The sequence below is a fragment of the Chanodichthys erythropterus genome, chromosome 3 (assembly GCF_024489055.1).
Source record: "Chanodichthys erythropterus isolate Z2021 chromosome 3, ASM2448905v1, whole genome shotgun sequence".
NCBI lineage: Eukaryota > Metazoa > Chordata > Actinopteri > Cypriniformes > Xenocyprididae > Chanodichthys > Chanodichthys erythropterus.
The window spans coordinates 47,017,629-47,042,920 of record NC_090223.1 but is presented as its reverse complement, the minus strand read 5'-3'; the positions used below and the strand labels follow the sequence as shown (position 1 = coordinate 47,042,920).

Sequence of the window (25,292 nt, the reverse complement as noted above, 5' to 3'; positions counted from 1 at the left end):
CTTTTTACTCCACTGGAGAAACAAGCACTTTTCTGGATCACTGCAAGTGCAAGAACTATCAACCAAAGAAAAGAGATTCATTCATCTGGCGGGAACTGAGGAACATCACAAACAATTGATGTATTTACGTACACAGGCAAAAGCCAACATAAAAATGGTTGCGGATTAGTTAAGTGTTATCGGAAGAGGTGTGTCTTCAGCTGTTTCTTGAATGTTTCAGAGTCAGAGTAGATAATATGCCTGAAAACCACAAGTGAAATTGTTTGTGTTTTGCATTACATTACATTACAAATTATGTTGTCATTATCACAATTTGAGTGAAAAGATCAATGATCAATGTCACAATTTGACCTAAAAATAGTGCAGAATCTTTGTTTATTTCCAGGTTGAATTTTGTACAGGATTTTTCAATATAGAGCCCAATGTCTTTTAAAACTAAAATTTCTTTCTTGTCAAACGACAAACTCTGTATAAATATATATTTTACTGACATAAGCAATATCTCCATAATGCCCAAACATTCAGTACAAACTTAAGCCATCACAGCATTTTGTAAAATCCACTGAAAATGTCAGAGAAAGAATTCAGGGTCAATATTTTGAAAGTGTCAGTTTCTATTTCTACTGTTCTTTCACTATAGAGTGGGTGTATTTGGCTACAGAGGGTCTGAGGTTTGTATGAATATGAGCTCCACACCCTGAGTTTGTGTGCTGCCTACAGCTGTCTGCTCAATGTGTCAGAAGAGAATAAAATAGAGTAGGAGGCCTCAGTGTAGTGAGACAAAATCACATGACACCCAGTTACAACACACAGTCACATACACCATAGTATTTACACATATGTGGTGGACATAGTGGCTAAACTCATAATTTAGGGAGCATTCAGGTCAGTTGGGACACTTTTTAGCATTGACATCACTCTCAAAAAATTGGAACAACAATGTAAGGTGAGTAAATGGTGACAATGGTGACATTTTGGGTGAACTATCACTTTAAGCTGACTGATTACAAATGCATTATATGGGATGTTCTTTGAGTTTAGAGATTCCACCTCTCTAAACAAAATGTGTATTATTTTCAACAAGCATATATTGCAGGTAGAGTTGTCAAAATGACTGACTTAATTTCCATGTCGGTAGTGAAATTTTAAAATGTGATGCTTTGAGCGCTGTTGAGCGGATTCGTAAACACCTCTGATTGGCCGTTGCTTTCCGTGTGCTTTCAAACGCTCCCATGCATTGATCATTGTAGCCAATCACAGACATATCTGATGAGCACGTGAACAAAATGGCCAATCAGAGGTGTTTACGAATCCCCTCAACAGCACTCAAAGCTCACATTTTTAAAATTTCAGAACTGATTGGTACCGAAGTCGGTACTTTAGACAACTCTAATTTCAGGGATCACTTCAGTGGTTGTATGTCATACAGGGCATTCAATATATGTGTTGCTCTTTATAATTTCCATAGAGCCATACTAACTAGAGTGGACATGCATAGGAAAAAAAGGTCTTATTTAAATAACCATAACTGAAGAACATGTGATTTGCATTCACAAGCTGGTGATGGCAAACACAGCAGTGCACGTTTACTTTCATAAAGGGTCATATCCTGACTGAGGAATCAAATTTCCTTGATCTGTTACGATAAAAGAGCTTGATGTGCTATGCAAACATGCTATAACTGTCAGAACTCAAAACTTCCTCCACTTTGCAAAAAGAGCATTTATTGAATCTAAAGGTATGGTTACATGACAACAATGTACTAAAAACGGAAAAGTTTCATGCCAGGCCAGTAGTTGGAGATGTCACTTTGTAAAGATGCGCTTATACGCACGTGCATGATGTCAACGTTTTCACAAATTCGCATTGTAGATTACACAGCGATGATAATGGGATAGCTTTCAAAAACTTGCACTTTGAAACCTGTTTTCAAAAGTTTACATTTTCTGGCCCCCAAAACGCTGCTGCCTGGTAAACGAACAGCCAAAACGCATAAAGTTTTCTATTTTTAGTTAATGACACCTAAGCTGCAAAAATGACTCGTTATGAACTGTAACCTGAGACGTCACACTGATGAATGCATCAACATCATTAACCGTCTATATTTACACTTACACTATCATTGATGCCTACCAGGTGATCAGAAACCTATTCATGCCACAATTTATATAATAAATAATGATTTATTCAAAGGGCAATCAACTAATGAATGGTTTATAGCTGTCGCTGCATATTAAAGGGTTAGTTCACCCAAAAATGAAAATAATGTCATTTATTACTCACCCTCATGTCGTTCCACACCCATAAGACCTTCGTTCATCTTCAGAACACAAATTAAGATATTTTTATCAAACCATTGAAACCATTGAAATTTCGAAACACTTGTAATGTAACAAAGCCTCTTTTACCAAAATCACGTGACTTTGTCTGTTTGATATGCGCTCTGAACCACTGATTCAAAACAAAAGATTCGTAAAGCTTTGAAGCTTCATGAAGCAGTGTTTTGAAATCGGCCGTCACTAGATATTGATGAATAAAGTCGTTATTTTGTTTTTTGGCACACAAAAAGTATTCTCGTCGCTTTATAACATTAAGGTTGAACCACTGTAGTCACATGAACTGTTTTAAATATGTCTTTAGTAGCTTTCTGGACATTGAAAGTGTAAGTTATCTTGCTGTCAATGGAGGCCTCACTGAACCATCAGATTTTATAAAAAATATCTTAATTTGTGTTCTGAAGATGAACGAAGGTCTTATGGGTGTGGAACGACATGAGTAATTAATGTCATAATTTTCATTTTTGGGTGAACTAACCCTTTAAGCTGGGATTGAATAAAACGTATGTTTAATAAAAATTACACACTTCACCTTTAAATGCACACAAACAGACTAAAAAAGTCAGTGAATCAAGGCAAAATGTCTCTGCAACCCTATGTACATGAAGACAACTCCCACTACAGATGTCAAAAGGATCAATAGTGTCAACTTTTCAGCTTGTGGCAGGATTTTGACAAGACATTTGACCTCTTTTCATTTCATCTGACTCTTTGGTTGTGCTGGGTTTCCTCTCAGGAGACCAGCTTTACAAACAGCGAAACAACCCATATTTCAGGCAGCTCCCTGACAGAGAGGCTCCAAGCCGCATCTCCAACCTGCTAAACAAGTGACTGATTGTCTGCTGGAGGTCAGACGTTTTCCTGTTAAGTGAGCTAAGAGCGGATTCTCAGTCACAGCATGCCCAAAAACATGTGATCCCCATCTAAATAGTTTCCAGCATGATATCAGCCTGAATCAGGCCACAGAAGCTCTTATTGTGCTCTCGGTATGAGCCTGATGAGCATCAAGCAGAACAGAAGGTCAGCAGACGGGACCATCTTTGCAAGGGAAAAAAACATCCAGGGAAGAGTTCATACAAAAATGCATTTGCCGACATCTACACTTTGCGGTTCAATTTCTGCACTCAAAAAAAAAAGCTATGACCCATGTACTATTTAATATGAAGGAATTTTTTGTTTGTTCTGAATTTCTGTAGGAATTTCTTGAATTACACACTACATTGTAAAAGTAACGGAAAAGGTACTGATAATTTCCCACCAGGTCATTATCCTCTGTTTTTACCGATTTCTTTTGTTTGTTACAGTTTGAGATACTTATATCCCAATATATATGACTATCATGAAATGTAATTTCTCAGATAATATAATTTGTTTTTGCACTGAATACAACTAATAAAACTAGAAACTACCAAATATGTGTGTATAGTTTTATATTTATTATATTATATTATATTATATTAATTATATTATATTAATTATATTATATTAATTATATTAATTATATTAATTATATTATATTAATTATATTAATTATATTATATTATATTATATTATATTATATTATATTATATTATATTATATTATATTATATTATATTATATTATATTATATCCATCTATCCAGGGTTATATATTGGGATATTTTATTTTTCTAACCAAGCATATTCAAATTTCCTCAGCTTGTGTCATTATGCTAAAAATACAAAGAAGATTCTGGAGTATATTAGCCTCTGAACTTCTGAGTTTATCTTATCTGCCTGCAAAAAGCAACAAACCCAACAATAGTCCTCAAAGGACAGCAAAGATTCCATCACATCACATCCGCCTCAAGTGAGGGCAAGGGTCAGAGGTCAGAGTTCTGCTTATTTGAGGAGCCAGGGAAGGAAGTGCAGAGCAGAAGAGCTGATGAGACTCAAATGGAAGAAGGAAACGCACTCCTGTCTGGGACTCTTCTCTGCTTCAGTCAGCCACATTCACGGAAAAAACATGAGTTGATTTTGATATGCCAATGATAAGCCTGTGACATGCCTGTAAGTAATAAACTAAGCAGACCGTCACCAGTCTATACATAGCACCCAAAATAAATCTTGTTCTCATGAATTCATGCAGTGTGTCATGTTTGGCACCATAGAAACTGAGGGAAAAAACACGTCCACATCACTTCCTGCTGTCATCACAGCATTTTCTGGGCTCATCATTGAAAAAAAGTCCCAGTTGTTATTGTGAAACTATTGTTCTTTTGTGCTTTTTCTATGTTTAAACAGTTATCATTTAATCAAACATTTATTTAATTCAAATAAAGCTGAAATAAAATATAATGTACATATTAAATCTGCAATAAGTTCAAGCTGAAGCACTAAAATTACTAACTGGAAATAAAAATAAACCTATATATATATATATATATATATACACACTCAGAAAGGGAAGTGAAAGTGCAAAATACTAGTATAGTAAAATACTAAAATAGCATGTTAAAACAAAAAAGTCTTCCTCTGTAATATCTGGTTGAACAGGATGCCACCATGTTTAAACGGCACTGAGATCACTGTATTTTGAATGATCTTCAAAAGAGGGTGTTAGCCGAGTACCGTGTCGGAGCAAGTAAGAAAAAAAAGCATGAAAGGGAAGTGCAAGGGCTGGGTATAACTTTGTCCTCGCGCCCTCACATGACTTCGGTGAAGCAGCGCTCAACCGAGCAACAGCAGCAAATACCACATCTGCCCAGTACCTCACACTACAAAAACTTTGTGCATACCTCTATGTAAACCACTGTCAGGAAGTATTTGACACGTGGCTACTGAAATTTTTTAATGCTCGATCATATTATTTGACATGTTGTTTGAACATCTGGTCTTTCTGGAATCCCTTCCCCCCCACTGATGGCAGAGATCATGGGAAAGGAAATGATCTTATCACACAAGGCCCATCCCTTTCATGTGCATGTTGCAAATGCAAATGCAAACAGAGATAAGTGTATATGACTCTTGCGCAGGTGAAGCTCATTATCATGAAAATGAAATGCTGGGAAGCAGACAGCAGGGCTTGAAGGTGCAGATCTGGTTCTTGTGGTTTAGGCGGGCGGTCTAACCCAGGGCACAAGCATGTGGGTTGATGACACAGTTTCACTGTGTGCTTGAATTCCACCACAATGTCAGTTGAAAGGAATCCTTTCTCACCCCTCAAGTCGTTACTAACCTGTATGACTTACTTTCCTCTGAACACAAAGGGAGATTTTTTCAATAATATCAAGGGCACTCTAATAATTAGTGTGAAAGAGAATTGGGGGTATCAAGCTAAAAAAAGAACAACAACAAAAAAAACAAGTTATAATTGTGGTCCACTATATATATCATTTTGTGTACATGTGTATGTATTATACTTGTGTATATATTATAAAAAAGTTGACTGTTATTATGTATTATACTTGACTTGTGTATGTATTATATATACAGGGCTTGACATTGCTCACCTGCCACTGTGGCTAGTGGTTTTCCAAAGTTACAGCCATTTTCACTGGCCACAATTTCGACATCAATACCATGGGGAAAACTGCCATATAGATATTTTTAATATTATTTCATAATTTGGCCGCAGGTATTTTAGGCTGCTGTCACTTTAAAGGGGGTGATGAACTGAGAAATTGAATTTTCCTTGAGCTTTTGACATTTAAGATGTCATCATACTTTAAGACTAACCTGTAAGTTTCAGAGCTGAAAACTTCCTTGCTAGTCCAATAAAAGCTTTAATTGACACCAGACCCAGCAAACGACGGGATTTACAAAGTGGAGATCTATGACGTCAAAGGGCAGCAAGCACCGCCTCCGCAGAAGAAGATCAACGCATACTTCATCACTGCCTGTTTAGCCCCGCCCACCGATTCACACATGACATGCAATAGAATAGGTAGCCTAAGTAACATAGGCCTACGTGATGCTAAACCGGTTCGAACTACCAAGCAATAACCATGCCGTTGATGATTACAACAGTAATCCTCAATGGTAATGCAACAACATGTCAGTAACTGTTAATTCTAATGCCTGATCTGATATTAATGATTCATGTACATAGTCAGATGTTCTTTGTCTGTGTGTCAGCAAATCAAACCATTGATTAAACATCAACTTGAGTTGTTTCTCTTAGCAGGATGAAAATAATCTTATTTAACAGTGATTAAATTATATAAAGAAAGCGATCAAAGAAATGTACAATCATTGGAGCAGCGCGTGCTGAAGCTGTCAATCAAACAGCGCGAGTTTATCAGTGACTGACGCGCAAAACTCCCGTTTTATTCAACAAATCTTTTAGTTATATTGTGTTTGCACTGTTAGTGAAGATGAAAGCATTTGTTAGTGTGCAGAAATTGAGTTACAATGACGAGATCACTGCTTTCATGCGCTCAACATATGTGATCGGCTACACAGTGTTCATCTTTGCAACATTTCATGCCTCAAACTAAATGTAATGCAACACTTTTCACGATTAGTTAAACTTGAGAGCTGTAAAACTCGCTAAAAGAGAGAGTAATACCTGGCTATTTCAAATGGAAAGATGTCAGCCAATCACAGCAGTGGGTGTTTCCACTGAAGTCTCACAGCAGACACGCCCCTTAAAACAAAGCGTTCAAACCAGAAGGCTAAAATCAAGGTAGAAAAAATGCCTTTTATTTCTAAATTATGACAAATTTTGATGTAAAAAGCATATTAACATTATAAGTGCACCCCAGGAAACATTATAAAACAACACAGTTAATGACCCCTTTAAGACCTGACACATGGATCCATTATTCTGTTACACATGCCTTTTTTTTCTCAACTGTTTATGATAACTTAAAACATAACTGACTGTTTTAATGTGTATAGTCGCCAAGACTGGCAGTTTGACATTATTTTGTGTATTTGACTGTTTGAGAGCAATAAGAAGTGAAAAACAACTCAATTTAGTACTGAGAGGGGGCTTTATGTGCACACACTTTGGGTGTGAGCACAAAATCCACGGGAATGAGTAAAATTATGCGCAATATGCGCAATCCCACAATGAAATTCAAGCCCTGTAACTCAACAAAAGGAGAGTTTTTGAATAATATCAAGGGCATTCATAATTAATGCGAAAGAGAATTGGGGGTATCAATTTGTGTAACCAGGACATAAATTTACATTTGATATATAAAAAATGAGATGACATTGCCGCCTTCATTTAAAAAAAAAAAAAAAACACCACACACCACTGATATATACACAGTCGATCGCAAGAAAGAGACAGGGCTTATGCAGTGAAATGACTGAAGAATTCTGGCATATTTCTGTTGTATGAGAGAGAGAAATGATTTTTGATTAAAAATTACAAGATAAAAAAAAAAAAATTAATGAAACATGTATGGATGAATCGTTCAATGCAAGATCAATAACATACATTTTCATTTCATGCCGACCCTATTCTTTGAGAATTTAGTTACTTGACTGGACATTCACAGAAAGGTACCAAGCAACAACAATTTGCTTACACAAAACGAAGTGTTTTTGTGTTTAAAAACAGCTAGAGGAAAAATGAGATTTCAAAAATGAGATGCTCATGACATGAGATGCTGAAAAGAAGTATAAACTTGCACAGCTATGCCTCAAATAATTTTCCTCTCAAATGCAATTGAAAGGCTTGCACTGAGAGCTGTAAGTAGGTAAAAGTCACACAGCTCCCATTAAGCCACTCATCTCTGTTATAGTCATAGTGTTTTGCAAGCTTGGCAAAGTTGTACAGTTTCAGTCACCCACAGCTGAGAGGTCTAAGCAAGTGGTCACTTCCATTCACACATCAGAATCATTTCTGCTGCTTTTGAGAGCACTCATGGTTGAGAGCTGGGAGTGACCTTGAGCGGTGTTGACAACACACAATTACCGTGAAGGGGAAAAGACATAGTTGGGTTAGGAGAGAGAGAGAGAGAACGAAGAAGAAAACAGCAGGAGGAGAGCAGCAGGCCCCTGCAATTTGTGTAAAACACGGAAAAACAGGCATTCCAAGCAGGCAGGCTTAGTTTCCTTCCTTCAGACTAGTGTTGTCAAAAGTACCAAGTCGGTACTGAAATTTTAAAAATGTGGCGCTTTGAGTGCTGCTAAGTGGATTCGTAAACACCTCTGATTGGCCGTTGTGTTCACGCACCCATCAGATATGTCTGATCAACGCTTCAAAAACATTGTAAATATCGATCATTGTAATAATAATATTGATCATTGTAGCCAATCACAGACATATCTATTGAGTGCGTGAACGCAAAGGCCAATCAGAGCCGTCTACGAATCTGCTCAACAGCGCTCAAAGCATCACATTTATAAAATTTCAGTACCTACTTGGTATCGTGGTCGGTACTTTTGACAACACTACTTCAGACCCAGCACACACCCGAGCAGGAGCATGTGTGCCACATACTAGCTTACCATGGCTGTGGACAGACAAGACAAGAACAGAACGAAAGTGCTCCCGTCAGCGCTCTTCACATGTGTGTCGTGATGACTCTGCAGTTGTGTGTGCCACACTTGTGCAAGAGTGTGAGCGAAAATCTGGGCTGCATCCCAGAGCAGCAACCTAACAGCTTCTGTTACTGCCTTGTTTTTATTGCGAAACTCGCCGTCAACATGGCAAGCGCTCGTTTGTTCTCTTTTTCCTGTTTTTGTTTCCCAAAAGAAGAGGCCTCTTGTGGCTCATGCTACTTTTCTGCCTTTCAACAGAGCTTGAACCACCTCCTGCATATTTGAAAGAGTTTACATCATTCGGCGGGCAATGCCAAGTTATGACTAATGGAAGGGAGACTTGGCTGGATGGCATCCACATAGTTTCATGCAAGGTATGTTGAACGCCCAAAACACCACATCTGGTGACATAATGTCCAACAGAACAAAATCAATGGAATTTCTTTTTAAAAGCCCTTCTCTGAGAACAAACCATGGAAGGTTGTGCAGTGCGTTCACACTGACCTTACAGGAATCTTCTTGTCAGTTATTGTTAGTCATCTTGCATCCACCTACTCCCAAAAGGCCATTGAAGGCCAAGTCACACACTAGCACAAAACACGCCTTCAGTTTTTGGTTTGAAGTCTAGACTAGTTTGATTCCGTCCAGCACATGACTTCAAGTAGACGAACAGGGTCGGCAGCCTCCTCAGACTCATGCCACACTGTATGCTAAAGATAGAGACGGGCGTGCTGGACGACCTATTTAAAGCGGCCCTTCATCCTCACTGCAATAATATTAGCACACAACTACAGACGGGACAAAACAACAGCCCAAGACCAAGTATAAACTACTGCCTGCTGGATTAGCCTAGTTCATTTCGCTGTATTTTGATGTCTAAAATAGACATCTTTACATGCCAAAGGAAGAAGAATTACATCCAACAAATTCATACACAGACCGTTAGTAATAGAAGCGGGATGGGGTGGCTGGGGGTGGGGATGGTTGGTGAAAGTTACTTGCTAGGGCACAATGCAATTTCAAAGAGAGGCAACAGCAGAATTTAAGATGCGTCTGGGAATTTCCTGCTTACATATTCAGAAATTGTAAATACAGCATGATGTGCATTAGTGTTAGTGATTTTTTACTTACTTGCTGCACAATTTTATATACTGTAAGCTTTTTAGCACTAATGCACACAACATTATGAAGAACAACGGATGTCCATTAGGTGTGTAAATTACGCTTTCATGTGTTTGGTCACAAGTTTGTTTCCTCATAAACCAGCTAAATGAGCATTGTTTTCTGACAAGCATTATCGCTATTTTTCCAACATCATAATTTAAAATGGCAACTTATTTTGCTCATTAACAACTTGCTTCTGTCATGGTTCTTTATCTAACTTGCTAAGTCTGGGCTTAAAGTTGGCATGAAATGAAAATTCACCCTTTATATTTTGTAAATGCATGTTATAGATCTTTTTGTGAATGATTCATCCATGTATGTTTACTCTCTTCACACCAAAAAAAACCCCAAAAACTATAATTTTTTAAATCAACATATCATAACTCTTCCGGTGAAAATGTCAGACTTCTCTCTGGTGACGAATGCTGGATTTCTCCAACCATTTAGGGTTGTCCAAACTCAGCCCTGGAGGGCCACTATCCTGCAGAGTTTAGCTCCAACTTTCCTCAACACACCTGCCTAAGTTTCTAGTATGCCTAGTTTGAACTTGATTAGCTGGTTCAGGTGTGTTTAATTGGGGTTGGAACTGAAGTCTGTAGGACAGTGGCCCTCCAGGAGCAGGATTGGACACCCCTGGCTTAAACTTCAAGCATTTCTAACATTTCTAAATGCAACATCTGCATTGAGTGCAATTTCGTTTTGTTTCCATCCAAAGTTGCGAATTTAACTTATGCGCAAAATTGAAATATTGCATAAAACTTTAGCGAATAAAGCAGCGTTTCTATCCAGCCAGTCGAAGAGAATAAAATCGTCACTTCCTGATAAACTGGCACTAAATATCACTAAGAAAAGTAGGAGAAGCCACTGTATATAATAATTTTCAACCACTTTGGCAACAGATTTTGCTCAGGCATTTCAGAACAACCAAAACAGCATTTCAGATTCTGTGCAAAAAGATCGGTGCGCTGGTTCGTCCAGCTACGCCTTCCTGTCACACAAAGTCACATGGAATTTATTTGGTATTTCCATCGTAGTATATGCACGTTTTCTTATCGGATATAAAATGTATCCGACTCAAATGAGCGCATAAGTTCTTTATGTGCATTTTTAGAATTCATGTACATCTTGTTCAACAGCATCTTTCCATCCAGCAGTTTTTATGCAATATCCCAAAATGCACATAAAAATAGTCAGTTGGAAACATAGACTTTAAAGAAAGTATTCTAACTGTTAATTGTGTTCATGTGCGCTCAGCTCATAAATAAAACCATTCTGTGCACCATTACACTTGGTACAATCTCTTAAATCTGCAGTGGATGTATGATAAAGAAGTGCAGTGGCGCTGTGTGTGGGGAGGACCTATTGAAAACATTGTATATGCCAGAAACCACAACTGTGGCTTAAATGGGTTGACTTGATGCTAGAATGTTTTGTCCATTTAAAATGTGTATATTTACTTTGTATCTAAATTTGGTTTTGACAGCAAGCCCACAAGTCAACCGGCCCACCAGGAAGCTCCCTACGGTCACTCCATCCATCTGCCTGATGTTCTCCACAGGCCTCTAAAGTGAAGAATTATGAGAGCAAGGCACACAAGAGGGGGAAGACATGTTCTTCATATGAAAAACATAAAAATATAACCTGAAATATCGAACACAGAAACCCTCAATGCAAAGTGTATGCTAGATACCCTGGTGAAAAATCCAACATAAACCAGCCTGAATTCCATGTTTGTCCAGTGGACCAGCATAGACATGATGTTCTCAAGCAAAACTGATCTGGTGTAACTGGTCTACCATTCAGCAACCAGCATCCCATGCTGGTCCCAGCATGCAAAATATGAGGTGACCAGCAATGTTGGATTTTTCAGCAGGGTAGAGAAGCTAATATTCTTAAATAAAAGATCAAAGCAGCTGTAATATGTGTGATTTTCTCCAGAACTATAATGGCCCTTAAAGGATTAGTTCACTTCAGAAATAAAATTTCCTGATAATTTTCTCACCCCCATGTCATCCAAGATGTTCATGTCTTTCTTTCTTCAGTTAAGGTTTTTGAGAAAAACATTCCAAGATTTTTCTCCATATAGTGGACTTCAATGGCTATCAATGGGTTGAAGGTCCAAATTGCAGTTTCAATGCAGCTTCAAAGGGCTCTACACGTTCCCAAACGAGGAATAAGGGTCTTATGCAGCTAAACGATCAGTCATTTTCTTAAAAAAAAATTTAAAAATGATATACTTAAATGCTAATCTTGCACCAGCTCTGCAATGCGCCACACATTACGTGATCACATTGGAAAGGTCACACGCGACGTAGGCAGAAGTCACAAACAAGTGTTTACAAAGTGAACGCGCAAAGACTAAGATAAACAGCATTTGCAAAAAAAGGTAAAACAACGATATCAGACGATTTTGAAGTTGGAGGAGAAAATGATATGGAGTTTTCACCCAACATGATAACATAATGCGTGGCGCATTGTAGAGCTAGTGCAAGAGAGCATTTGTGGTTAAAAACAAAAAAGTATATACTTTTTAGAAAATGACCAATCGTTTCGCTGCATAAGACCCTTATTCCTCTCATCTGGGAAAGTGTAGAGCCCTTTGAAGCTGCAATGAAACTGCAATTTGGACCTTCAACTTGTTGAACCCCAGTGAAGATCTGGAGTGTTTTCCTCAAAAACCTAAATTTCATTTCAACTGAAGAAAGAAAGATAAACATCTTGGATGACATGGGGGTGAGTAAATTATCAGGAAATTTTAATTCTGAAGAAAAACTAATCCTTTAACAGAATGATTTTAATCTCAATAGAGGGAAAAAAATAAACCAAAGCAAGACACCAATGATCAAAACCCTTCCTGTGGAAACACCCACAACATTACCAAAGCTCTCCAAAATTACACGCTCCCACACTTACACATCATTTCACACCAGCAGCACTGTTTCTGGACTTAACAAACCCTCATCCTCTCATTCAGAAACCCTTTCTGCTCATTAAAGTCATGTCGATTAGTCTGAGACCCTGTAGTCACTCAATTATGCCTGTCACTGTGCTCAGGACAGGACTGATAGCAGAGGTAAAAGGCACTTGAATCGCAGTGATCTAAAGAGCTACACATTGCATCATAGTTTAAGAGATATATTTAACAGCAAGCCACAATCTGTCAGATGTAACCAAATCAAACAACACCTGAAACTGGCACACACAGATGTTACATTTTAAGAGACATGATTTATGTTCCAAAATACATGCTAAGAATATTTCAAAGACCGCAATCTTTTTTCACCCAGCAAACACGTGATTCAGAGTAGAGCATGAATAAAATGTGCTAAAAATATACAATATAGGTGTGAAACACAGCTGCGCATTGTGCTTAACAGGGCCTTTAGCAATACAGCACAGCCTCTCTTCTTTCCTTACTATTTATGCACGATACAATTCTCCATGAATTTATGATTGTTTACTCACAGAATGACTATAATTATCTGTGTTTGCCGTTTGTGCCGCCAAATTTATAATATATACTAGCAGGTATTTTTAGACAATGTTAATATTAGTAGTAAGTACACGATTAAATTTAAAAGAACGCTGCCAAAGAAAATGCTGAGTTCATTGCTACTTTGAGGTCAAGTTAATCAAGTCAGTGAAATCAGCAACTAAAATGAAACCACATGAGATCGTGCTCCTGTTAATACATCCTCTGGCACAGAGTTGCAATTTTGATTAAAAAAGATACATTAATATATTCCAGAACCCAAACAGAGACAGCATGTTTCTAAAAGTGCATATGAACTTTTAACATTTTAAGATATATGAGATTAAATGGCGTGTTAATGAAGTCAGAAGAGGAAGATGTGCTTCTGGGACATCCCCAGCGGCTCTGACACAATTCGAATACTGCTTCTTTGAAAATATGAAACTTGAAGCATTAGAGCTGTGGGGGAAAAAGGTAGACTCGTTTTTAGCTACTTTAAGTGACAATAGTCTTTTCTTTAGAAAAGTTGTCAAACAAGTCAGTTGACAAGTCTTTCTGTAAGCGATACTGTTGCTTTTTCAACATAATGTGTCTTTCACACATAACAGGAATAGTAAAATATCAGCACAATCTATTACCTTCAAACCCCCCTAATTGTTGTTTTGCAAACCCTGTTACAGTAAACCACAAGACCATAAATGTACAGAAACCACAAGACCATAAATGTACAGAAATGCTCTTATGGTTCGCTACATTCCTTATCTGCAGTGACACAGGATGGCCTAAAAGTTATTTCACAACACATGCTAAATCTACATGCCACTATTCAGACCTCAGATGAGGAACTGGTTAAAAAGTACTCTGAAAAGGATTTCATTTAGCGTTTTCTTGTCCCTATAGAATTAAAAAGAACACACGTCACCTCAAAAAGAGAAATAAAGTCACACCTTTAAGTTTGGAGACCAGACCACAATAACACCACATAAACTAAGTATATCTGTGCTATTCATAGAAACTGAAACTTAAAGGGTGTTCACATTGATAGCGATTAAATCGCTGGAGATCACCAAGCTCTTTGCATTTTCTGTTTCATATTTGTAGCCATTCCCATTGCTTTCACTATAAATGGCAAACCCTCAGTTTATATGCAACCAAACAACCCATTAGTATTTGGACTGATGGCTCAATTGGACTGAATTGGACTCAGTCAATCCGAATGAGCTCGATCCAAATATAATTTTGATCAGGATTGTGCAGACCTGAAAAAATCTTATCAATAAGAAAGAAATAAGCATGTAAACACTTAAATCTGACTATTTTCTTAATTGGATTCAAAAATACCGAACACATGTGCAGTGCCGTGTGACGCACATTTACATTTTACATCGAACAAATGTGCGTATGTCTCATGTCTTATGAACTGGTCAATGGAAGAGACTGAATTTTTTACAAAGCTATTCTCAGCTTTCTTTTTACACTCTAAAAACTAATTCAGGGAACCATTAGTCATTACATAAATATATATATATATATTGTTGTGAAATAACAAATCAAGTTCTGAAATGCTGTTAGACTTTTTACTTGTAATTGTTATTTTATTGAGCTTGGATGACACACAAATTATGCCTATTGATTCTATATACTATCATGACTTGTCATAGTTTAACATTTTCAGTTAATCAAAAATGTATTTAATTTTAAATTCTGTTAATGTAAAATACATTCTGATGACGTGTAAACATGTTTCATTGTTTTGAGTTGTATGAACACTTCTTTTAATTTAGACGAACTTAAGTTAAGTGAAACTGGGCTGGGATTTATATTTCCCATCATGCTTTGCCCATGGCACTTGAAAGGGAGAGTAAATGCTAAAATTAAGTGTTATATAATGTTTTTTTGCACAAGATTAATGGTAAGGGAGATTTAGCAGTAATTAGTGTTTTGTTATGCTAATTTAGAAGAGTTTCTGTTAATGTGGGTTTTTGGAGATTTACCATCATGGTGACAAGCGGTGCTTGGTAAGTTCATGTTACTTAGAAATGCGTTTTATTGTGTCCAAAAAGCGTCTTCACCTTACTTAAAACATTATGTTGGATCAACTTAAATAGTTGCATTCATGTTGACAATTATTGAGTTAATGTTACTTAGAAATGGGTTTTTATTGTGGCAAAAAAAAAAAACGTCTTCACCTTACTTAAAACATTATGTTGGATCAACTCAAAATATTGCTTTGAATTAAAGTAATTCTCCCAATTGGCTTAAGTTAAAAATTCTAGAGGGAAAACATTAACAAATTTTTTTGAACCAATGTTTTATTCAAGGTCAAAAACATTATCGCTGTGGCTTCTCCTGGGTTTTTGGGAAGTTTTGTTCATAATACACGTAAATGAACATGTGAATCAAATTGCAAGGTTTAGGGTTCATTCAAATAATCAACGTTCATTCTATGAAATCGTATTGTATTCATATGGACTGATGAGAATTAGTGCATGTAAACATACCTATTGAAAATCTATGAGTTCAAGTCGCTTTGTCGCCGCAAACTGCTGTCAGCGTGAAACACTACCATTGTTTGACAAACCGCTGGTTGCACCAATGTTGGTATATCCGGCCCAGTCAGGCCATTAAAACAAACAGACTGCAATTTGGCACAGCAGAAATTACGCACAGCATTTGATATAAACAATTTCTCTGCCAGAAATGTCTTTTAAATCGGGAAGCTTGATAGAAAACAAAACCACATGTAATGAAAGCGATCCACTCTTGGCCAGACAGACTGACAGTCAGACAGACACACACTGCCGTGTGACTCATCCACACATGATCACTCTTCTCCATTACTTACAGCCACCTGCAGCTTATAACCTCTACTGTGCCGACCTAGAGCCCAGTTGGAGCGCACCTGCGACACATAATGACGACAGACGATCGAAGCCCTGCTTAATCGGGCTTGTTACATCACCATGAATGATGATCCCCTGAATGAGATAATGTTTCGAAAGCATTGCGAGCACAAGCTGGAGTGGGACGTGGCGATGGGCCAGGGACACCTCGCGCAACTGCATTCAGCACAAACCTTAGAACAGAGGCTCAAGCTCTCCAAAAAAAAAAAAAAAAACTGCTTGTATTCTTGACTATCTCTTGTGTATATGCATGCAAAACATCAACTATAATGTTTCACAGGGGTACTGAATTAGATGCAGGACAGTAAATGCCCCTTCAGAACACATAAGCATGGCCTGAAGCGGCACACACCCCCAAAAGGCTAACATGCAGGTTGTTTTCTCGATCTGAAAAGTACTACTGTCGCAGGAAGTATGGCATATGGATGCATCTCATTTTGTACCACTATCATTAAATATTCACATAGTTGTGCTCCCCTGGAACTGGTTTTTAAATCATTAGATATGACATTATGGTGCCTTGGAAGCCTGTCTGAAGTGAACACACACTGTGTATGAGGTTCTATTTGTGCCAAAAAGGAGCTGACTGCTTTGTATTATGTTCATCTATGTTTGCAGTCATTGTGTACTTGTTAAGATAAATTGGTATATTGATGTGTATATTTATGTTGTCCTGCTCTGTCACCCTCCATGTTGTCTCATGCTTTTCCTCGTTCTTTCACAAATTCACGCCTGTACAGTAGAGGACGCAGATCAAACCTTTCAGCTGTGCTGCCATTCTAGATCGCAGAAGAATAGGATGCATGAGAAGAAAGGTCAACACTCATAATTCAGCAATAAAAAAACAACAAAAACGAAACACAAATGTGATGTTTAGCCTAACTAAAGTCATTTTTGCTTTATTGAAGGTCTGCAGCAGATATTAATAAATAAACTGAGATTAAATACATAAAGTATATCTGTGTTATTCGACATTATAGACAGTTGGCTGAACGTCTGATGCATATGGCACACTTCACTGGAAACACTTCAGGAGTTTCGAAGTCGTCATCTGGTTGGTTGAATTCTACAGGATGTCCGGGAGACGCATGTGTCGCGTTCTTTAACGGTCCGCCTGGAAACAAATGGCGTGACGCTAAACCCCCTCGTGGAAGAAGAACGTCGTTGTGTTTACAAGCACTTACCAGAATCAACTAGACGCTTGATTTTCAAAAGTATGAGGTCTGTTATTGCAGGGAGATGATGCGGAACTAAACTAACTGTGATTGGTTGTGTTACATGTCAGTCAAACGTCCTCTTGGGCGGTCCTTGGCCAATGAAAGCTGCAATAGAGTCTTCTGCCATCAGTCTGAAGGTCTGGCTACGCGAGACTATTTAACATTTAATTATTGCAGGTTAGTGTAATATTCTGAGTCTGCATTTCACTGTTTTTATTCTTTTTCATTTTATTAATTTCTCGCAACATGGGGACAGGAGAGGTGTCAGTCAATACATGGTAAAACAAAGTAACTTTTAAATTTAAAAGTAATGCATTACTTTACTAGTTACTTTTAAAAAAAAATTACGTAACTCGCATTACTTTTAATGCATTACCCCCAACACAGGTTTTATGCTTTATTGGATCCTGCTCTCAGTGAACGTTCTGCAACACATAAAGGTAAACAAATAGAACATTGAGATTTAATAACAAGTTCTCACCTTCTTTCTAAAACTCTGAATATTATGACCCAGGTGAGAAAAAAAAAAAAAAGTACACTTCCATAATGTACTTAAAGTGCTCTATTTTCGCACATTAATTTCGTACTTAAAGGGATAGTTCACCCAAAAATGAAAATTTGATGTTTATCTGCTTACCCCCAGGGCATCCAAGATGTGTTCTAACTTTGTTAGAACACAAATGATGATTTTTAACTCCAACCGTTGCATTCTGTCAGTCGTGTAATGCATGGCAATGGGAACTTCGTCTATAAGAGTCAAAAAAAAACATGCACAGACAAATCCAAATGAAACCCTGCGGCTCGTGACGACACATTGATGTCCTAAGACATGAAACGATTGGTTTGTGCGAGAAACTGAACAGTATTTATATCATTTTTTTACCTCTAAAACACCACTATGTCCAACTGCATTCAGCTTCCGGTTGGTGAAGTCTGAAAATGTCCTCTGAGGAAGGAAGTGATCTCTCGTGTCTGTACTTCAATGAGTGCGAGACATCACTTCCGCTGTCAGAGAGCGATCAGACCTCATCAACCGAGTACTGAATGCAGTTGGACATAGTGGTGTATTAGAGGTAAAAAATTATAAAAAAATACTGTTCGGTTTCTCGCACAAACTGATCGTTTCATGTCTCAGGACATCAATGTGTCGTCACGAGCCGCAGGGTTTAATTTGGATTTGTCTCTGCATGTTGTTGTTTTTTTTACTCTTATAGACGAAGTTCCCATTGCCATGCATTACACGACACGGTTGGAGTTAAAAATCATCATTTGTGTTCTACTGAAGAAACAAAGTCACCTACATCTTGGATGACCTGGGGGTAATCAGATAAACATCAAATTTTCATTTTTGGGTGAACTATCTCTTTAATATACTAAAAATACTTCTTTAGCACTGCTTAAGAATATCGAAGTGTACTCAACTGTGCTATTTTGAGACACCATGAATATTAACTAAAATGTGCTTTTAACATACCATCTCTGCATTAAAAAAAAAAAAAATGTATTTAGTGGCCACTCTTAGTACACTTCAACCCATCTTTGTATGAAACATGGGTTCAAGTGCAATACAAGTGGTAACTAAATACATTTTTTAATTTTTTACCTGTATCTGAAAAAATGTGTTGTGGAGCTCACTGACAGCAGTAACTTATGAAGCATAAAACTGAGCTGAATGCACAACAGGGAGGATGACACAACCAGACGACACTAGTTAATCCATTAAATACTAATTAATTAACATTTTTGAATTTTTATTTGTAATTTATTGTTTATTATTTACATTTTTGAGCGTTCAAAGTCATGTGTGACTGCGGCTTTACCAGAACCCCACATGAACAAGGATAACTGAATGCATCTAAAATACAGGTAATGATCAATCAGCTGATAAAAATCACTCTGGAGGCGGGGCATCAATTACAGTCGAACTGACGCCATAATTTCACAGCGGACAGTGCAGGAAATAAGTGAATTGATATTACTCTCTAGTATGAATGGAAAACACACCTATACTGTTTAGGCTATGCATATAATTCGCATCAGAAAGACTGGCCAACTGACAACAAATTAACATTATAAACCTGCAAAACAACATGAGGGTTGTAATGTCGCTGGATACGGCAATGAAGCCTATGAAGTAAACTGGACCGCATATAGCCTATGAAGGCTGAAGTCGTAAACACGGAACAGCACACGCGCGCCTCCACGACATGCGAACGTCTCGTGATTAAAAAAACACCCCGTTAACATCAAGTTCAAGTTCGGGTAAGCATTACACATCCTTAAAATCATTTAGAGTTGAAATACACCCACATACCAAAACAATATAAGAAACCAGTATGTGTTCTTTAAAACTGTGCGTTATAATGACACATAGATGCATCGATCTGATCTCGAGACGCACCGGTATGTTCATTGCATTGGCGTGTATTAACCTACACAGCAAAGACTGAAAATGAATCGTGACGAAAGAAATGATCACCTACCCTTATTCGATCCACAAGCACTTCGAAACGGTGGGAAAAAATCTCCAGATCTCTGTGAAATATCGAGGGTGTATATGTTTATTTCATTCTGCCCAACGTTATAAAGCTGCGCAAAAGATAAACAGCTGCAGATGTCAAAGTCTCTCAGTCTTGAGGCTCTCGGGGATAAAATCCAATGTTAAGACATTGTAGAGCAGTTCATTTGATTGTTCCCACGCAGCAGCGAGTACATTCCCACGCACGCACGACACAGCGAGAAGCAAAAGGCTCGGGTAAGTTTAGTTTTGGTCTGCCGGTAATTCAGTTTCATAGACCGGGAGCCCCGCCCGTGTCGAGCCAGAGTCGGTCAAGTGCGTGGCCGATTGGTGCGCGTACACACACACACACACACACACACTGGGAGGCGCACACACTCGTACTCTCTCTGTGTGTGTACAGCCATGACTAAGCAGTGATGTCTGTTTAACAGACAAGAGTTTATGAAAACCCCTCAACTGTTATTACAGTCGTGAGATATTATTGAGGCTAGTTGTTTAGTTGTAGCTGTATGGGTTTAAATATTAACACATTCCGATATGTTGACTGCGGTTTGTGACAGAAACTCATTTAGATAAGGGTGAGCACATAATCAGACCTCACGACACAGTGAAATTACACGACTTTCTTTCTTTCTTTCTTTCTTCTTATATAAGAATATAATTGAATAAAATACTATTCATACTATTTCAACAGTAGGTCTAGCTATAGACGGATGGCCACAGTACGCACATTTTGTACATTGTAAAATAAAATACAGTTTCATGTGGTAACATTGAAATTAAAGCAATAAGCCCCAAGAAGCCGGTTTACTGTGAATTTATTACAGCTAAGCAGGGGCGTAGTTTGTGGGGGGGGGGGAGGTAACCCCCCCCCCCCAATATTCAAATCCATCAGTTACAACCCCCCAATACAATACAACCATATCAACGTTCAACCCCTCCAAAGTTGAAACCAAATCAACGCCCTTGCAGCTAAGGGCCGTTTTTACGCACGAAGTAGAGCGAAGCTGTTACAAATTCACTGTAAACCATGGCTTCTTGGGGCTTATTGCTTTTATAAAATGGTTACCACACAATACAAATATTAACGCCAAAAATATGTATCAATCAATGCAACTTTCATGAAGTAAAATCATTAAAAGGCTTCCTTCCGCTGGAAAAAATAGTCCCTGACCGCAGAGTTATCGTACCAGAAGCTCAAAATTATCGTATTTGGAAGAAAATTATCGTACACGAGTTTTGATAACTAATGTTTTTTACAACGGAAAGAATCAATACTGAATTTACTTACTGAACAATCACACTATTTTAGCTGCTGTACAGCCAAAATTATGTTCTCTCTGTCTCTGCAAAGCTATACTTTGACACAATCTACATTGTAAAAAGCGCAATATAAATGAAGGTGACAGACTTAACGAGTCAAACGTACAGAATACAGCTATTTATCTAGACCAGTGGTTCCTAACCACATTCCTGGAGCCCCCCTAACACTGCACATTTTGGATGTCTCCTTAATCAAGCACAACTGATTCAGATCATCAGCTCATTAGCAGAGAGATTTCAAGACCTGAAATGGGTGTGTCAGACAAAGGAGGCATGGAAAATGTGCAGTGTTGGAGGGCCTCCAGGATCGTGGTTGGGAAACAATGATCTAGACCAACAACTTTTTGACATGACCTGCAAATTACCACATTAGATAAATCGTACCTCAGTGGGAAACAACTGACCTAAAAGCGCTGCAGCAGGAACACTTACTTGTGCTCGTGAGAGAAAGTCATCTCCACGATGATTGGCCGAGAAGACATGAGATGAGATGAGATGGAAGACATGCCTAACAATATTCACATTCTCCTTACAATCATGACACAGAGGATCCACAGCTAGATCAATGAGTATAAGCCGAATCTAACAGCCATCACAAAGTGTCACAAAATTCTGAAATTATCGTTCATTATAGGATTTCTTTCAGTATTGATCATACATCGTACAGAGGTCAAAATCATCATACAAATATGATTATTATCGTACGTCTGGCAACACTGCCTGACCGTGAACAGCAACAGAAGTTACATTATTACGCCATTAGATGGCGGCAAAGATTGTCTTTATGAGCGAGTCACTAATGCCGAGTTCAGACTGCACGATTTTAGCCCCGATTTTGGCTCGCCGACAGGTTTTGAGAAATCGCAGACAAATGCCCGAAATCACAAGCAAATCGGAGCTCGTTCACGCGAGTGATAATCAAGCAGTGTGAATGAGCAAAGACGCGATCTGAGAGAATCGCTGACGAGTCGCCGACGCCCGTGAGATATTTGGCATGCTAAATATCTGGACCCGTCAGCGATTCAAAATCCTGCTGTGAAAAGTGTTCTGACTGAAAACTACATCGGCGATGACTGACAGCCAATGAGAGAGCAAGATACAGAGCAGCGGGGAGTTCGGGGAGGAGTTATAGACCACAACATCAGCAAGCATGGCTTCGTTTCAGATAACATTACAATTCTATTAAACAGAAACAAAGCACAAACCTTTGCTGGCACGACACTCTCAATCAAACGATGAGGAAACGAACAATATCAAAAGTCAATGGAGATGAAGAATGATGGCTTAATCTCAAAGTCAACGAGGCATGAGAGCAGAGGCTGAGTATTTGGGGCGGTCCTTAAGTACAGGTCAGGTGCTTGGCTGGACCAATCAGTGCGTTCAAATGGTTAATGGAGACAATGCCCACCTGGAACACAAACACGTCTATACACAGAGAGAGAGAGAGAGAGAGTATACACGGACAATGACAGATGAAAATAGACAAAATATCTTAGGGTCTTAACAAACCGAACAGTATTTATATAATTTTTTACCTCTAATATACCACTATGTCCAACTGCTTTGCGCATCCAGTTGGTAAGGTCTGAAAACACGCTCTGATGACGGAAGTGATCTCTCGCCCCTATATGTCAATGAGTGTGAGCGATTACTTCGAGCATCAGAGTGCATTCAGACCTCACACCCCGGATGTGCAAGGCAGTTGGACATAGTGATATAGGTAAAATATTATATAAATACTGTTCTGTTTCTAGCACAAACCGATCGTTTCGTGTCTTAGGACATCAATGTGTCGTCACGAGCCACAGGGTTTAATTTGGATTTGTCTGTGCATGTTTTTTTTTACTCGTACAGACGAAGTTCCCATTGACATGCATTATACGACTGACAGACGGCAACGGTTGGATTTAAAAATCATCATTTGTGTTCGTCGGCCGAGAGTTTTCTCAGTATGTTCTGTCGGCTGAAGTTGGTCCTTGTCTGCTTTTTTTGGCCAATTCAACATATTGAATCGACGTTGGATCTCATTGGTCTGTCGGGCCATCTGATCATTCTGATTGGCCGTTCAGCCACTGCCACCTGCTGGTACAGAAAGGCATTTCATCTCACGCAGGGGCAGAACGGACGTGCTACGTGGCTGTCGAGCGTTGGTTTGGTGTGTCAGGCCATCTTTGGACCCAGACGCTGCCTATGTGAGCCAACCCCACAGTCTGCTTTCGTCGCCACTAGTTCGTCGGCGTCAGCTTGGTGTGTTCCTGCCTTTAAATGTTAAAAGGACAAGATCGCAGTGGACATTCAAACAGATTTTTTTATTATGAACATAGGACTGACTTGAAGGAAAATGCTAAATTTGAGTGCAGGTAATACACTCAGTCACTCGATATCTCTCTCACAATACTTTTCTACATAACGCGGTAAGCTTCAGTGAACAAAATTAATTGACCCTTCGCCGGGAGTTTGATTGACAGAAGATCTAACCAATCATGACGGCGAATCTGCCATTTTATCCGACAAAGCAGTCAGGGGAGTCAGTAGATTAATGTCGGTGGACTTGAACTTGAATAATGATGTGTAGCCTACTGACATGAAATGTGGTTCATTCATGTTTATTTAATGCCACAAATGAACTAGTAGGAAGAGATGATCGATTTCTGAGCCGCTTGATCTGAGGCGCTACAGCGATCTGTCACAACACATTAAAGAGCCACAAAACGGTATGACATCCATACTTATGTAATGCAGTCAGCTGTTTTCAGGAATTTTACAATGGCTTTGAATGCGGCTCAACCAATCAGAATCAAGGGCCGCAACTATCCATTTTATAATATTTATTTTACAACAGCTAGTTACGGCCCTTGAATTTGCTAAGAGTGCTAATACAGTCCAAAAGCACTGGTCCTTTTCACTTTTTGTGTCACTCCGCCTCTCTGTGTTTGTTTCAGGCTGTCAGTCTGTGAGTTAATTGTTGGTATTTTAGTGATAAATGGCTAGTGTATGAAACCATTGAGATTATCTGGTGCACTCATTCAATTCTGCAATGCACCACAATAAGGAGTGCAACTTGAGAATACCCATAATGCACTTTTAGGGACTCGTCGACCGAAACTGTGTATGTGACGAAATTGTTTTGATGATTTTCATTCACTCATTTCTCATGTATATGCCTATCTTTTGACTATAATAGGGAATAGTGAATGAGGGGATGGGGCAGTTTCGGACACAACCTCTGTCTTTATGATTCATTCACTCATGATTTGTTCAAACACGTAGATTAATTTAGTAACACCATTACTCTGTGGCTCCCTATAAGGATCTTTATATGGTGATAGCCTAGCCATTGGGCTCAGGGCAAAGAGTAGTTGAAATGTTTATAGTTGCATACTGCATACTGCTTCATGTACATTGTAAAACTACAATATTCCAAGCATAGGCTTTCTTTTTTTCTTAGACAGTCCGGTGGTGTTTATTTCAGGCGCCCATCCAGACTCATTTACAAGTCTAATACATTGTTTCTCCAGTGTAACGGCATGTTACACACCTCATTTCACTAAGAGAAAGTAAATGTAACAACATGCATTGGCAGCCATAACTACTGTTGTTAAAATTTTGACAATAAGCCATCAGGGGAATATAAAATGGGACAAGGATAAAAAAAGCATAAGCTGTATTAAAAGAGAATTATGGATATGAAACTACAGTCACAAAACCACACACTATCTTCACTGAATGATTTAGTAAATGATTAATTAGGGAAGCATTACTGAAATTCACAAACTCACCCTAGTTACCTTAAATTCCTCAATCATATCAAGAGAAAGCAAGGCAACAAAGAAGCATGTGGTTTTCTTGATGTGTCAGTTTGGAAAAGATCCATTCTGATGTCAGTTCCCTTTCGG

General features: G+C 38.4%; 1 protein-coding gene across 5 annotated transcripts in view; it reads right to left on the bottom strand.

Annotated features, from left to right (window-relative positions):
• The window catches only part of rhbdf1a (rhomboid 5 homolog 1a (Drosophila)), a 65,209-nt gene extending 39,917 nt beyond the window's left edge, over positions 1 to 25,292 (bottom strand). For 3 of the 5 annotated variants that reach the window (XM_067382549.1, XM_067382548.1, XM_067382550.1), the window contains exon 1: positions 20,036 to 20,644. The gene's annotated coding sequence lies outside the window, so the exon portion shown is untranslated. Of the gene's footprint in view, positions 1 to 20,035; positions 20,645 to 25,175 lie in introns of those variants that run through there. The other 2 variants (XM_067382547.1, XM_067382546.1) reach the window with 2 other exon arrangements.